At 35.1% G+C, this 14400-nt stretch overlaps 1 protein-coding gene across 7 annotated transcripts in view; it reads left to right on the top strand.

The window, feature by feature from the left end:
- Window positions 1-14400, top strand: part of Slc16a7 (solute carrier family 16 member 7) — a 159952-nt gene that overhangs the window by 47590 nt on the left and 97962 nt on the right. For 2 of the 7 annotated variants that reach the window (XM_048805999.1, XM_048806011.1), the window contains exon 3: window positions 561-658. The exons of 2 other annotated variants lie outside the window; for them this stretch is intronic. The gene's annotated coding sequence lies outside the window, so the exon portion shown is untranslated. Of the gene's footprint in view, window positions 1-560; window positions 659-8267; window positions 8287-8618; window positions 9399-14400 lie in introns of those variants that run through there. 3 more of the 7 variants (XM_048805998.1, XM_048806017.1, XM_015483070.2) reach the window with 3 other exon arrangements.

Genomic DNA, 14400 nt, shown 5'->3' with positions numbered 1-14400 from the left:
ATTAAAGAGATAAGTCAAATGTTTGTTTCAAGGTCCAAATAATCAAAGAACTGATGATCCAATTTTGATTATCATTTTACAGTGTTTCTAGTACATTAATTACTAAAGTTCTACTTAAAAATTTTTAATGTAAATAGTTTTAATATTTTTATATAAAAATCTCATGTTATTACTTTAAAAACTCTCTACCTCTTCCTGTCTTCTCTCTCTCATACACATTATCCCACTCCAAGTAGAGGGAACTTTGTTATTACAGGAAATCCTCTGTATTTGCAGAAATTTTACTTAGGACAGAAAATATAAGGGCAGGCACAAACACTATGATTGTAACACAGGGTTATTAATTTAATTAAATAATCCATATATATCTGAATAGGACTTTAAATATAACCTTAGAATTTTAGAGAAGGCAAATTGCAATTTCAGCTATTTTCTACTACAATAGAAAGCATAAAACTACATTCTGGGGAGTCTTTTAGATTTGGAATTGGATACCTTTTTTATTTTTTAAAACATGCATTAAATATTTAGTTGGTTGCTCTGTTCTTTGATTCTTCTAGGAGTCAGTCTTAAGATGCAATGCTTTTCTGTGAAGACTTAGATCAAGAGATTGTGGGAAACAAAGAACTCTAGGATTCTGAGCCAATAGAGCTACTCTGTGAGTATCCTCAGTGTGCATTTTCTTCTGTTGAGATACTCCAAGTCATGCTATTTGTGGAACTGGTGTATCTTCATGTAAATGCACCTTTAATGGCCCCTTTGATTTAATTTTGTCTAATACTATTGAGTGAGGTTGTAATATGTCAAATGGCTCCTATTGGACACATGCTTTCCAGGCTTATGCTTGCCTCTTCCTTGTTAAGAGCACAGACTGTAGAACCTAAAGTATCTGGGTTCAAGTCCTAGTCCTGATGCTTACTAATTAAAATTTGCTCAAACATCAGTGTCTTCATCTGTAAAATTAGACCATAGAAGGCATTTTCTTCACAGTGCTATTGTGAGAACTGTGTTAATTTCTGTTAAGTGCTTAGAACAGAATTTGGCACATCCTAAGTGCTACGTAACTGTTAACTATTGTTATTATCATTATATTTACATCTTAAATACTATATTCTCTGGACTCATTCTCTTTTTTAGATATGGACATAAAAGTTGGGGTAGACACATTTTAATGTAAATAAATCCTGTCAATTGTATAATTTGTTATGCCACTTAACTGTTAAAATCTCTTGTATTTTTATATAACTCTTTGTTCTCCTTGTTATAAGTATGTACATAATTCAAATGTTGCATATTCTGTAATCATATCTTTTGTGGAATTCACTGATTCTATTGTCATGATCTTACCTTGTTAGTTTTTAGGTATGTTTTGATGTAAGTGGTTAAGTATCAGATGTGTTGGGACTAAGAAAGTTATGCAGCACCCTATAAAAAGAAGTCTTAAATTAAAAAAAAACTTAGAAAGTGAGGAATGCCTAGTCTGAATATTGTTTTCAAAATGATTGTCTTGAGAAAAGCTTCTCTTAGGGGGACAGATAGAAATTGCTGTTTCTATGAATGCCACATTATCTGTCTAGTAAGGTTGGTGGGCGTTTCTTTAGAAGCACATATTTTTTTAAATTTTTTTTATTTTTTATGTTTAGTTATACATGACACTAGAATGTATTTTGGCATATTATACATACATTGAGTATAACTTCCCATTCTTGTGGTTGTACATGATGTGGAGTTATAATGGTTGTGAAAATAGGAAAGTTATGTGAGATTATTCTACTGTCTTTCCCATTCCCATTCCTCCTCCATTCCCTCCCATGCCCCTTTGTCTAATCCAAAGTACTCTATTCTTCCTTTCCTGTCCCTTATTGTGTGTTAGCCTCTGCATATCAGATAGAACATTTAGCTTTTGTTTTTTTGGGAGATTGGCTTATTTCACTTAGCATGGTAATCTCCAGTTCCATTCATTTACTTGAAAATGTCATAATTTCATTCTTTTTTTATGGCTGAGTAACATTTCATTGTGAATATATACCACATTTTCTTTACCCATTTATCCTTTGAAAGGCATATAGGTTGGTACCATAGTTTTGCTATTGTGAATTGAACTGCTATAAACATTGATGTGGCAGCATTACTGTAGTATGTCGATTTTAAGTCCTTTGGGTATAAACCAAGGAGTGAGATAACTGGATCAAAAGAAGGTTCCATTCAAAGTTTTCTGAGGAATTTCCGTACTGCTTTCCAGAGTGGTTGCACCAATTTATAGTGCTACCAGCAATGTATGAGTGTACCTTTTTTTTATTGGTTATTCAAAACATTACAAAACTCTTGACATATCATATTTCATACATTCGATTCAAGTGGATTATGAACTCCCATTTTTACCCCAAATACAGATTGCAGAATCACATCAATTACACATCTACATTTTTACATAATGCCATATTATTAACTGTTGTATTCTGCTACCTTTCCTATCCTCTACTATCCCCCCTCCCCTCCCCTCCCATCTTGTCTCTCTACCCCATCTGTTGTAATTTAATTCTTTCCCTTTTTGTCCCCCCAGATCCTTGCCAACATTTATAGTAGCTTATATTCTTGATAAATGGCATTCTAACTGGAGTGAGATGGAATCTCAGTGTTGTTTGAATTTGCATTTCTCTAATTTCATCTAGAGTTGTTGAACATTTTTTCATATATTTGTTGACCAATTGTATTTCTTCTTCTGTGAAGTGTCTGTTCATTTCTTTACCCTGTTTATTGATTGGGTTATTTGTATTTTTTGGTGTTAGTTTTTTTTTTTTTTTGAGTTATTTATATATACTGGAGAGTAATGCTCTGAGGCGAAGCACATATTTGATCAGCCTTTTATCGTCATAATAGCCATATTCCAAGGCACACAGTGAAATAATGAATTAGGCCAACATTTGTTGCATACCATCTCATGCTAATAGATAAATGATGGCTGTTCAAGGAGGGTTTCTTGGTGCAATGGAGAAGAACCACCAATCTGTGAAGTAGCAGATTCCAGTGGGAGAATTAGGCAGGGACATAGGATCTATTTATTCAGAGCAAAGGCCAGCAGCAGCACACTGTGATGTTCTATACAGTTTTAAATTGTACATTGCTCTTAAAAAACAGCTTGTCTTGTGTCCTTGACTCTCTAGGTTTTCTGAAGTGGGATGGAAAACAAATCAAAACAAAACACAATCTTCACACACACATGAAAGACAATGGATACCACGTCTTTAAATTGGTTACTTAAACACAGGCCTATTGGGCATGTGGTTGAGAAACAGACACCAGTAATGACACATGTGCTTTTAGTTAAATGAGATTTGTTTTTCCTCAAATACATCTGGCATCTTTGTGGTATCCTGTAGTCAAATCCTTCTGTTTCTATTTTATGACCCACTTTTCCCACATTTCACTGACCAGCATTTCATCTGACTGGATACAGTTGAAAACCACAGAAAATTAGAAGAAGCTCTCTCAAGTCACTTACCTTTGTAGAAGTGTATGGATCTCTGATTGGCTTCAGGGAACATTTTAAACACTGAACCCACAAATGATGTCATTTTCTTGCCTCTGCTTAAAGTTTAATACTGCAGTTAACTGAAGGATTAAAAAAAAAAAAAGAAATGAAGATCTGGATGAAAACATCTCTTTAATGAATTAATGGAAAATTTCAAGTAAATTACATACCAAATGCCATGTCTGCTTTATCCTTATGTATCTCTCCCTTCAAATTCTTTCAAAATTAAGTAGATAAGCTGAACATACCCAGTTATATTCTCCCTATTAGAAATACTACTAACCTACTTACTGTGTTCATGTTTATTTCACAGAGAATGTGGATTATGTGGGTTGATATCAATCCTAATAATCAAATAATTAGGCTTTTACTTTAGACCAAATTGACCAGCTTTGATTTTCACTGTATCTTAAAGGTAGGAAAAAATTTTAACTAAATTTTTGGTCTTCTCCCCTCACAAATAGTTCAGATAATAATCAATGGACAGTACCTATATGACTAAATCAATCATATTTGCTAATCTGTCCTTGAAAAATCTGGTTAATATTGAGGACAACATTTTCAGACATAGGACAACACTTCTATGATGTTGTGCTGATAGCATGTTTAACAGCCTTATGATGACACAGAAGATGTCTGGAGTAGGTACCTTTATTATTTACCTCTTGCCTAAGATATAGTTGAATGCATGAGTTAAGTTATGCAAGGTTCTACAGGATATGACAATGCTAATAATTCTGTATGTAGACTACTACTTTAGCTTGTTGACTCTGTTGTCCACCATGGGAGAATGACTGTGTTCATACCATGATGTATTCTTTTTCTTCTCTTTGTCTTTTTTTAATGGGGATTGAACCCAGGGCCTCAAGCATGCTAAGCATGTGTTCTACCATTAAGCTATAGCCCCAGTCCCATCACGGCTTTCTTATACTAGCTACTAACTAAATATTGGTTAAACCAATTAAATAAACAGAAGAAAAAGAATAGATTCAGCCAGCCTCTTTGATGCTGGGCCAGAGAATGTGGCTTGGATATATAGTCAGATGGAGTTTATATTTTGAGTTTATCTCTAAATGTAGGCTTTCCCTTTGTATGGTAGAACCTGTCCTAGTAAAATTATCACAGTGTAGAACAAATCAGAATATATCTCTTTGTAGGAAGACCCACCTGGGGAAAAAAGTACAGACAGTTCTCTACACCAGATTTGCTTAGTGCTTTTTGTTGCAAATCAGTAAGCAGACGTGAAATAGATAGATACTTGTTAGTAGAGATATTAGATACTTGTTAGTAGAGATATTACTTTTAATAGATGTGTTTGCAAGGGAACATGAAGCTACTAGATACATGGGAATCCTGAGAATCAGAGAGTCAGATAATGTCCTCAAGGTGACAAGTAGAGCTTAGGTTTGAACTCGAACCTCCTAAAACTAAATCAAGTACTTTTTATGTTTTAAGAATCTCTTAGAGCTGGGCATGGTGGTGCAGGCCTGTAATTCCAGCGGCTCTGAAGGCTGATGCAGGAGGGTCACGAGTTCAAAGCCAGCCTCAGCAAAAGTGAGACACTAAGCAACTCAGTGAGACCCTGTTTCTAAATAAAATACAAAATAGGGCTGGGGATGTGGCTCAGTGGTTGAGTGCCCCAAGTTCAATTCCTGGTTACCCCCGCCACCCCCAAACAAAGCATTTCTTAGAGTAAAGAAGTGCAGCAAGGAGTTATGCTGCAGTGTCCTAGGAAACAGCAGGTTCCCCAGGGGAGCGAAGACTAGTGAGCAGACTGAGGCCTGGCACAGGCAGACAAGGGCAGTCCATGTCCTCTGCCAGCTGTTAAGGAGCTCACCAAGAAGGTCTTGTCCTCACAGGGAGCCACCCAGAGAGGCCTTAAAACACGCATGCTGTAGACTTGACGAGGTCTTGGGGCATGGCCGTGAGTCCTATAAACTGTCTTTCCATGCGACTTTGCATTATTTTTCTGGTTATTTCCTTGGTATCCTCATATGTCATTTCATCCCTTTCCTTTAAAATAATTTAAAATACCAACTACCAAAGATTTTCATTTATCATACCTTACAATGACTGAAGAACAAAATTTTTTCAATATAAACTTTTCTTTGGAGGCATGACAAGAATCTCGTAGCCAGTGAGATGTGACTGAGTCAGTAGATTGAAAATGGTAAACTCTGTTTATTTATATCTTGTTAATGATTAATACCTTTGTAGTTTTAAAAACCAGAATAAATAATGGCTTCTTATTTTTTTAAAATGGCAGTGAAAACCAAATACATTAAAATATCTACTAATTGTCTTTAGCAGTATATGGCATTGCATATTTGATCCTAGGATATTTCATCACATATCCCCCCTGGGTATTCCTGGGTGTGGTGGAGGGATAGCTGGTGGGTGGACAGACACTTGTTAGTAGAGATATTACTTGTGTAACAATTGGAGGCTACTACATTTGTTGAAGTTGCCTGGCATCTGTGGGAATGAGGGAAAGGAGATAGAATTGAGTCCTGGTGGAAGCAGAATCTTTAAGGATTGGCAACTGTGATATGACAGTGGAGAGCAGGAAACATCATGGACTCTCAGACTTTGTGCTGAGTCACTAGCAGAATGTTGGTGCATTTAACAGAAGTCTGCTGAAAGTGATGGCAGGGAGCTAAGTGGAATCATGGGTTCTGAGATAGAAAGGTATTTTAGAAGCACTTTCTCTGAACATGTTTCCTCAATTAGCTGAATATACTAAGATCTTCTGTGGAATGGATAACAGCCAGGGAATGAAAGATCTTAAATGATCCATGTACTCAAACCAAGAGAGCTGTTGTTGTGGGCAAAAAGAGGAAATCACTTAAGATGGTAGAGTCCTTGTATTGTTTGTGTTTAGGACTGCCTTCCCGCCTTTAGCCTTTATGCTTTCCTGTGATGTATTGAAACTTTAAAGGAATTGCTCTATAATGCAAATTTGACTGGAGACTTTTTTCTTTTGTTCTTACCAAGGTTAAAAAAAGAATTCCATTTTACATTATGACTCTGGGCAATTACCTCAAGAAGTGAACTTGGACTATTTTTTTCTACTGTATACTAACTTTGAGCTCCATGATAATTCTAAACTCCAGAATATAGAATCCCTGTTAGTTTTATTCAATGAATGTTAAGACTGTGGTACTCTTTCCAGAAAAACAATAGGAAAATATTTTATCTAAATGAGAAAAGCAAATAGAAGATTCCCCTTATGTTTGTAAGACAGTTAATCTTTGTATTTTTCTAATTTATTGCTGTTTCCCATCCAAAATTTATACCTGAGCTTTCTGTTCTTTTGAATTTCTTGCACTTTTTTTATGCTTAATTTTTAAATTTCTTTATATGAGGTGCTAGGGATAGAACACAGGGCCTAGTGCATTCTAGGTAAGCACTTTACCACTGAGTCACAGCCCTGGCCCTGGACTTTTTATTCAGATTAAAAACCTGGATTTTGCACATTAATCTAGTTTTACTCAGAGTCATAAAGTGAGAAACATCAAAATCTCACAAGGGAAATGTGCTAATGCTGCATGAAACTTGGGAATAATGTTATAAACAAATGTATTGCCAAGAACTTATTGTTATGTTTTAAATGCAGAATTAATAACCTGTTCCAAGACCACATATGCTATTCATCAGGGTTTTCTCCTAAGACTATCTGTATTTCCTATCATTTTTGAGTCCACATTAATGAGAATGTTAGAAACTGAAATTTAAATAAAATCTTTACATGGTCCTATTTTTGGCTTTACTCTTGAGAATGTGTAACCTTGGCAAAGGTTAGTCACCTTCAGGCATTTTCTCCCCAGAGCTCAGGGAACAGTTCTTTGGCTTTTATTTTCTCAAAGGTGCATGTAGCAAACACAACTGTGTGTTTATCTCATATCTCACAGAATATGGTTGCTCAACTTTAGTAACACAAGTTTTTTGTGCTTTAACTATGATGTGTTTCTTGTTAAGAAAAAGAGAGGGTTAGGATGTAGCTCAGTGGTAGAGCGCTTGTCTAGCATGCACAGGCCTTGGGTTCAATCCCCAGTTTGGGAGTGCAGGAAGGCCAACTGTTGAATGTTTTCCTGTGATTACAAAGGTGACAGAAGTCGCCAGTTATATTTTCTTCTGTTGCAAACACTAATCCATACTTCACTGCTATAGGTAATTTTTATTTTATTTTTTGAAACGATTTGTTAAAAATGTGTGCTTAAGATGCAAATTAATTTAGTAGAAGTCAGCTGTGAAGAAAAATAAATACTACATTTAGAAAGTAAATATACAATTTAAAACTTAAGCTTTTTAACCTTTCCTAACAGGCATTATGAACCATGTATTCAATCAGTGGATAGTATTTTTTAAAGATTTAATATTGTAATGGCAATAATCAAAATAATAGTGAATAAGTACAAACTATATTATCCCCACTCTTGCCAATTCTAATCATTATAGGTCATATTTTATGAAATTATGTTCTTGGTTACCGTATATTTTGACATATTAAACTTAGATTTTTGTATTTCTCCTTTATTTAACTTTAGAACTTCATATGATAATTCTTTTTTTGTGGGGGAGGGTATCAAGGATTGAACTCCGGGCACTCAACCACTGAACCACATCCCAGCCCTATTTTTGTATTTTATTTAGAGAGAAAGTCTCACTGAGTTGCTTAGTGTCTCACTTTTGCTGAGCCTGGCTTTGAATTTGTGATCCTCCTGCCACAGCCTCCCCAGCCTCTGAGATTACAGGTGTGTACCACTACGCCCGGCAGAACTTCTTCTTATAATGATTCTAAGTAAAGAATATTAATTACACATAGGAAGCTGCATAAAGTTAACATTCATGGTATACTTAATAGTGTTTGTATTTACTAAAGGTGGTAAACATTCCTGTATATAATTTGAGTCTTGTTATATTTTCATTATGTATAAGTAGTTAATAAAGCAGATATCTTTATAGATATCTTTATTGAAATTTTGTTCCTTTCTTTAAAAAAAATACTTTGAGGTGTATCTCTACAGAGTACAAAGTGAAATTATTTTTAATTGTTTAATTACTTTGTATTACATCAGTACTTCTACTCCAGATAAGTGTGTCGGATACTGTTGGAAACTATAGGAGGCCATTGTTTGGGACTAAGCTCCTGCATTGGCATACAACAGACTGGGCTAAAAACGGAGTACTCACCCATGCTACTAAGGACTAGTAACCATGGGCCTTCAATTGGAACCCAGGACCCAATATTTCCAGGTCACTAAGGGTGAAAATAAGCCATCTATCTGACCTCCTGGAAAATCAAAATTAGAGAAGATAACATCCAATTTACAGAATTGCTGACCAAGTAAGGAATGTAGTATGTAATCGGGCAACAAAGGGATTCAACACATGACCTTAGCCTTTTGATATTGTTTCCCTAGCCTCAGACTCTGTGACAGATTCACTTACCCTGTGATGTATATAAGTATAGTACTCTAGCAGTGTGTTCCAAACATGATGTTTAATCACATGATGGAAAACACACTCGAAAGTGTGGCTACATCAACTTCAGAGAATCAGAAGATTAAATTTAGCAGTTCTAACTGCCAGACTCGTTCACCTTCTTTGACCCAGGATATAATTTAAGCTACGCTCACTTTATACTGTGAAAAGTATGAACTAATTGTGCATGTCAAAGCAAGTTCTTCAAGAAGAGAGAGGGCTACCTTTCCCCTATTTGAAAGAAGAGAGAAGGAAGGGCAAAGCAGAAAATCTCCGGAGACGTGTGTGCAAGTTTGCCTCTGGCTAGAAGTTAATGATCAATTGCCCCTCTGCTCAGCTCTGTGCTCAGGGAAAGAAGCAAACTTGGGTTCTCTCTATTCAGGTAACTTTCAAATCATACTTACTGTAAAAATATACAAGCTGTGCATGTTAACTGTACTTTATAAACGTGATTGTTTTTATTTCTTTAGTTTTTTCTGATATCATATTCTAAATTTATTGAAAGAAAATGAAAAACTAAATGTTGGCTCAGAAAACTATTTCACTTTTAAAGTGTACTGAGTTAATACTAATGACGAATTCTGTGCTTATATTAGGGAAAGGGAATTTTTAAATGTATTTATGAAATGAATTATTGTGATTCCTAAGTCTACTGGCTGAAATATGTGTTAATTATAATTATTTATAATAATAAATAACATAGTACATTATTTAGTCTTAGTAAGGAAACTCAAAATCTCTAACACTGAAATTCTGAAAGTAAGAGTGAATCACTAAAATTGTATTTATCTTGATGTTGTAAAACAACGAAATATCTTTATTTTTCTTATTCTAGATTGCTACATTTTATAAATATCTGTGTATATTGCTGAAAAAATACTATTTATTTTTTTTATTGTGGAACTTAGGTAACTTGGTCCCAATATATTTGGAATGGTACTATGACAAACAATGAAGTTATAATGCAGGTATATTTCAGGTGACACTACTGTATAATTTCAATGAAATTAAAGGCCTTTTTCACTCAAATTTACAACTTTCAAAGCTATTTTCTGAAACTAAAAATATCTATGCTATATGTATACAGAGTGATTATACTTTGCATTGAGCTTCCAACATGAAGGATACATTGCTTATGTCACTGCATCACAAATTGTTTGGGTTCTTTTTAAAGTTTCTGTTGACAGTGGTTATCTGTATTCAACAAGTATCCAAAGCCAAGGGAACTTGTGTTTGTTGGATTTAGACTCAAGTCATAAAGACAAGTAAATATTAGAAGTTAAATGTTTCCATGCTACTACATATGTAGTTTTCTCTATATATTTTTCCTGAACTGAATTAGATGCCAGACAATGATTGATGATTTTACAACTGCAATTTTCAGCTGGTAAAAACCTAGAAGAACATCTATTTTAATAAGAGGAACTATGTCTAGAGAGGGGAAGTAACAAAAACTATTGGGAGCTCTGGGGCTGGAATCAAAGTCCCTATTTACTGGGTGACAAATAGAGTTAATAGCTTATTAGTCAATGTTTGTGCTGGTTTTTTTTTACTTCCTTTTTTTTAAAAAAAGGGAAGCAATATTTTATTCCTTAATACATTTCTATTTTGAAGTGCTGCAAGATAAGCACTGGCAGTTAAAGTGTAGTTGCATAGTGATTTTTTTCCAGATTCACCACCACTGGCATTGCTAAGTTTCTATAACACTGTAATTTATATAATCCCTTTCTTCTGTTCTGTCTGCATACAGATTTGCTTAGGTATATCTAAGTTCTGTTTACAAAAGAAGTTCTTCAAGGTTAAATAAGAGAGTATTGCCAGTTCTTATTTTAGTAAACACTAAAGTCATGCTGAAAAGTTCATACTTTATAAGTTAAACATCCAGATGGCTAAAATTTCATTGATTATGGAAATTTAAAATATGAGTAAAATCAAAGTATGTATATAAATATGACGAGTCTTAAATTTTAGACCAATTAATATGCAATCTAAAGTTAGAACAATTATTTGAAAGGATGATAAAAATTGAGACTTTAAACTGTTAGATATGTACAAATTCCTTACTATATTATAGTATACTGTGCATCTTTTTAATATTAGATATTAATATAGAACCAAGATTATACGTATTAATGACTAGTTGCTATTCTGATTCACTATGGCCTTTGGATATCTACTTCTCAGTTTCCTATTAACCGTATAGAAATCAAGTTACTATAAGAAAGTGTCTTTCTTTCTTTAGTACATTATTGGATATTCTTCATGAATGAATTACTGAAAAGTTCACCAAGTCTTTTTTGACAGTTACACATAGATATTACACACACACATGCACATACACACACACACACACACACACACACAATTTAAGATTCTCAGAGACAAGGAGAGAGAATCAATGCTTTCAATGCAATGAAGTGTGCAGGTGTTGGAAAACCTAGCTTTGCAAATCATGGGTAAATCACATAACCTGTAAGAACCCTAAAAGGAGATCTAAATGTAGGCTATAACAATAAGCGAGCTCTAAATGGAGACTATAACAATAATAATGATTTTTTATTTAGTATGAGAATCATGTGAATTTATGTATAACTTGACCTAGTGGATTATAAATCATTGGGCTGTCATGACAGTACCACAAACTGGTGGTTTAAAACAGCAGAAGTTCATTCTCGCTTAGTTGTGGACGGGTGCAAACACCCAGAAACATGGGGAGAATGCTACATGAAGATGGTGGCAGTGGGACTCCAGTCTGTGCCTCCATCTTCATATGGCATTCTCCCTGTGTTTCTGTGTCTTCACATGGCAGTCTTTTTATTTATGTATTTATGTATTTATTTATTTTAGTTGCCAGTGGGTGTTTCACTTTACTTGTTTATTTATGTGTGGTGCTGAGTATCAAACCCAGGGCCTCACACATGCCAGGCAAGTGCTCTACCACTGAGCCACAACCCCAGTCCCACGTGGCAGTCTTCTTGTAAGCATATCTATTAGACTGGATTTGGAGCTGCCCTATTCCAGTACAAACTCCTCCCAGTCAATTACACATACATTGGCTCTAGGGAATAGTTTGGATCTGGAATATACTTCAAAAACCATGTGTTAGATATTTTCTCCTCAGGTTGGTGCTGTTGGGAAGTGTTGGAAACTTTAAGAGGTGGGTCCTGGAAAGAGGTGTTTGGGTTACTGTAAGAATTCATTCAAAGGAAATAGTAGGACCGCAGCCTCTTCCTCTTCCTCTCTTTAGCTTCCTAGGCATGGAGTGAGCAGGTTTGCTCCACATATGTTCTCCCCATGATGTTCCACCACAGAGTGAAAGCAACAGGGCCAAATGATCATGGACAGTTACACGTGAGCCAAAGTGTGTTGGGGGGAAACCATCCTTTTTTTCTTTTTAACGTGATTATCTCAGCTGTTTTTGTTATAGTAGTGGAAAACAGACTAACATCCCATTTCCAAATAAGGTCATATTCTGAGATGTTAGAAGTTAAAATCTCAACTTGTCTTTTTTGAGGGATGTAATTAAACCAATAATAGTTTGCCTGTGACTCCTTTCCCAAATTCAAGTCCCTACCACATGCATACCGCATGCAAAAATGTATATTCAAGCTGATCACAACATTTCCAAATATCTTAGTTATTCCAACATCAGCTCTAAGTCCGAATTCTATTTAGATCAGTTATGGATGACACTTGGAATGTAGTCTATCCTAGGAAACAATTTCTTTCCATCTGTCAACCTGTGAAATCTTGAAAACAAGTCATCTACTTCCAAGATACAATATGAGAAAGAATAGACATTCTCATTATAAAAAAAAATTGGAATAAACAAAATAGAAAGGTTCTACTAATCTAAACCAACTTCAAAACTTATCATAATGTAAAAATTCCATGATGTTATAAAACTTGGGATTAATTCTCTATTGCTTGTTGCTCTGTCTTGCCAGAATGATCCTGCCTCCTGTTTTAGTCAGCTTTTTTGCTGCTGTGACTAAAAGATCTGACCAGGATAATTTTAGGAGGAAAAGTTTATTTGAGGGCTTATTGTTTCAGAGGTCTTAGTCCATAGAAGGCCATCTCCATTCCTCAGGGCCCCAGGTGAGGCTGAACATCATGGTGGGAGAGTGTGGCAGCAGAAAGTGGCTCACATCTTGATCAGGAAAGAAAAGAGAGGTCTCCACTTGCCAGATACAAATAAATACCCCAAAGCCATGCTGCTCCATTCCCACCTCCTCCGACCACACCCTACCACTTCAGTTATCACTCACTTAATCCCTATGAGGGACTAATTTACTGATTGAGTTAAGACTCTCACAACCCAATCATTTCTCCTCTGAATGTTCTTACATTGTTTCACTTGTGAGCTTTTGGGGGACACCTCACATCCAAAGCATAACACCTCCTTTCCTAGGTCTTGCCCCCATTCTCCTCAGTCCTGGGTGGTGGCTCTGCTCCCTGAAACTAAGGACATGGCCCTGTTCTTTGGAACTGTGGAAATCCCTTTTCCCAAGCCTCTGCATACATTTTTCTCCCCTGTAATTCTTCCTTTGCTTTATTCTTTCTTTATTTCTTTCAGTACAGACTGGCAGTATTTTTGCTGGCATAATATTTTTAAAAACCTCTCATCCTTTTGTGGGCATCCAAGACAAAAGACAAGAGAGTTCTTTTAAGTGTCTTCCACATGCCTGCATCTCTATTCTCGAATTTGAAGTTTATTATTCTCATTGCATGATTTTAGGTTATTATTATGAATGTATGCTTACATAGATAGTATTTTATATAGTTTGCAAGTTCTCAGATTTCATGTATTGGTTTCATACTGAATAAGTATTTAAGAAGCCATACACTTTATTTGTTCAATAATGTGTTTGAAATAATGTGACTCATAGTTTTAATCCATTCACTGTATTATTATTATTATTATCATTAGTAGTAGTATAGTAGTATTTTTCATTGACTAATATTATTTAATTATAATTCATAGTACAATCCATGTACATATGACAGCCATGACTTCTCTAAATATATTCTCTGGGTCTGTGTTCAATTCTTTTGATTTATACTCTTAACAATATTTGAGCATTTATTACCACCTGCAATTTCTCTAACAATTCATTTACATTCTGTCTTCTCAGATAGTCCCCGATCTGGAACTTAGTAAGTGGAGTCAATTAACACTGCTAACATTGTGTGATATTTCATTTTGGTCTCTGTGTTATATATATTTTATTCACAGATATTAATTATGCATTGGGGTTCAGTGTGATGCTTTCATATATGCTAAACTGTACACTGATCAAATTCTCCCCCCACCCTACCCTTTTCAATCCCTAGTAAACATAATTCTGATTTTAGGTTGACTTTTTTTTTTTTTTTTGGACTGG

This window comes from Marmota marmota, unplaced genomic scaffold, assembly GCF_001458135.2.
Source record: "Marmota marmota marmota unplaced genomic scaffold, marMar, whole genome shotgun sequence".
Taxonomy (NCBI): domain Eukaryota; kingdom Metazoa; phylum Chordata; class Mammalia; order Rodentia; family Sciuridae; genus Marmota; species Marmota marmota.
This window is presented reverse-complemented; position numbering and strand designations above follow the sequence as displayed.